Source organism: Hippopotamus amphibius, chromosome 17, assembly GCF_030028045.1.
Source record: "Hippopotamus amphibius kiboko isolate mHipAmp2 chromosome 17, mHipAmp2.hap2, whole genome shotgun sequence".
In the NCBI taxonomy this organism is placed as follows: domain Eukaryota; kingdom Metazoa; phylum Chordata; class Mammalia; order Artiodactyla; family Hippopotamidae; genus Hippopotamus; species Hippopotamus amphibius.
The window spans coordinates 11,794,440-11,797,489 of record NC_080202.1 but is presented as its reverse complement, the minus strand read 5'-3'; positions in this window follow the sequence as shown (position 1 = coordinate 11,797,489).

The window sequence follows — 3,050 nt, the reverse complement described above, 5'->3', positions numbered from 1 at the left end:
CAGGCAAGGCAGGACTGGGACGCAGCAGGAAGCCTCTGCTGACAGATGACTGCTGACAGGTGACTGATGCAACAGGGACTTCCTTGGCTGCCTTGGGGGCAAGGCCCCTTGATCTCTTGTCCCAACCTGCCAGGCCTGGGCAGAGGCAGGAGGCCTGGGAGAGGCAGGAGGCGGGTCAGGCTTCTGACCATGGGACAGTGGGACCCGTGGCCAGTAAGGGGTAGAAAACCCGGCTCCGTGGCCAACAGGCTTCGGGGGTGGGTGAAGTAGCGGGGGAAGTAGAGGGCTGCTTTTGCAGCTTAAGTCAAGGAGGCCCCAAAATTCACAAGCACACATCCCAATCTCATCCATACCTGCAACTCCATTAAAGCCCGATCTTCGATCAAACATAATCTGCCCTCCGCCACTCCATTCATCGCCCCTCCTGGCTCAGCCCCTCACCCCTCCCAGCTTGCTTTGGGCTGACGGCCTCCGAGCCCTAAGGGTGAGACTGTTGCCCAGTTTCAGCATCTGCATTTTGCCTCAAAAGCCAGGCTGGCTAAAAAAGCCCTTGTCTCCCACCCAAAGGCACACAGTGTGCCCAGCAAGGAGAATGGGGAGCCCCTTCTGCTGTGCGTGGGGCAGGGGCTGGTCTGCATTCAATCCCATTTAATCCAACACATCACGAGAGCTCACAGCGGGAGGCCAGGCAGGGAAGCCGGGGACCAGAGTGGGGTTCAGAACTGGGGAAAGTGGTCTCTACCCTCAAGGGGCTGTGGGCCAAATGGGAGCCAGGCTCGGGCACGAACTCTAACCCCACCGGACAGGTTACAAGGACAAGGAGGACTCAAGCCACCCAGGAGGAGGAAGTGCCTCTAACGGGGAGGTGGGGGAGGGGTTCTCTGCCAAGTCCAGCTGCAGCCCACTGAGTGGCCCCAGGACCCTGAGTCAGCCCTAACCCCTTAGGGGGACACCTTAGGCAGACCCCGCTCCTCCCCACACCTCCCAAGCCCTGCAGACATCAGGCCTAGGCTGCAGGCCCACAAGTACCCCCTCCTCCAGGACGGGGAAGGGAGAGGAGGAGGGGTCTTGGGGGGAAGGGATGCAGCCAAGGAGGGGCCAACTTCTTGACCTGCTCTAGAAAATGCCCCACTTGGTGCAGAGGAGGGAGCGGGGACCGGGAGGCAGGCAGAGTTCCATCAGCAACCTCAGGCCTGAGCAGACCCACCCAATGGTCAGCAGAGGGTCTGTCTGTGTCCCGGTGGCCACAGCTGTCCCTGGGCTAGCAGAGCTGCGCAGCCTGCCCATCAGCGATTCCGGATGGTGACCCAAGCTGCATCCAAGCGACGGAGGAGGGAGGACATGGGAACAGAGAGAGATCGAGAGACAGCAACAGATAAAAAAGACCAGGCTAGTTGCAGGTGTGTCCTCCTGTAAGCAACCCAGATTCATACAAAAGGTTGTAATCATTTATTTTACAAAAGAACACCCACAAGATTCCTTCTAGCGCGAAGTTCAGAAGTTGATCCAGTTTGCAGAAATTTGAAGATATCTGATGCCTACACACTTTCTGAGGAAGGCCTACAGGCAAAGCAGGGAGTCCCAAACCCAAACAGGAAGCAGAAGCCCGCACATCTCCCTTCTGACCAAGGGATAGGCTGGCATGCCCCAGCCCATTCTCTGCCACACAGCCTGGCACCACAGTCAAGTTCGGGCTTTGGAGTCAGATTTGCCTTGGGTCAGACCCAGATGTTGCTGTTTACTCACTGTGTAACCTTATTAACTGTCCCAGTTTTCTCATCTATGAAATGGAGCTAATAATAGCTTTTCATGGGCTGTTAGGAGGCTTAGGATAACGAACATGGAGCACTTTGCATAAACCCTCCATGCATTCTAGCCGTCAGCGTTCTTCCGCTACACTTATCTGCCGTGATCTGGCCACAGCTCACTTCACCCCCGGCCACTTCATCAACCAGACTCAGGCTCCTCTGTTGGGCTTGTGTGTGGAGGCAGATGTGTTGCTGGAGAACTTGGAGGAAGGGGTCCCAATGCTCCCTCTGGATAGACCCCTCACAAAAGGGCTGAAGGCCAGCCTCAGCGGATGTCATCCTTCACCTTGTGAACCAAAAGCCAACAATTTCATGACTGGGCAGCTCATTCCATGCTCCACAGATGTAATAAAACCAGCCAGGGTCTGGGACAGAGTGCCCTTCTAGATCATTCTTTCTTTCTTTTCTTTTTTTTTTTTTATTTTATAAATTTATTTATTTATTGGCTACATTGGGTCTTCGCTGCTGCACGTGGGCTTTCTCTAGTATCAGAGAGCGGAGGCTACTCTTCCTTGCGGTGTGCAGGTTTCTCATTGCGGTGGCTTCTCTTGTTGCAGAGCACAGGCTCTAGGTGCAAGGGCTTCAGTAGTTGTGGCACCCGTGCTCCATAGTTGCGGCTCACGGGCTCTAGAGCACAGGCTCAGTAGTTGTGACCCCTGGGCTTGGTTGCTCCGCGGCATGTGGAATCTTCCCAGCTCAGGGATCAAACCTGAGTCCGCTGCAGTGGCAGATGGATTCTTAACCACTGCGCCACCAAGGAAGTCCTAGATCATTCTTTCTTAAGTTCTAGTCCCTAAAGCAGGGGTCCTCAAACTTTTCCATAAAGGGCCAGAAAGGAAATATTTTAGGCTTTGCAGGCTATTCAGTCTCTGGCAACTGCTCAACTCTGCACTGTAGCATGAAAGCAACCAAAGATGGCACAGAAATGAATGGCTGCATTGTGTTCCAATAAAGTTTGTTTACCAAAACAGGTGGCAGGCCAGATTTGGCCCATGGCCCATAGTTTGCTAACTACGGCAGGTGTATGCATGCAGGAGTGCTGTCACCCATGGGTAACAACTAAAACATGATCAGAGGCTCCTAGGCATATAGGGTAGTACACACACGCACACGTACACACGTGCACACACAGACCACACAGAGCCAATGAGCTATGCCAGCCCAATGACTAACATGGAGTCCACACTTGATATGACATATATATTTATTTATGTATGTATTTCATGGATGGCAGGATGGGTG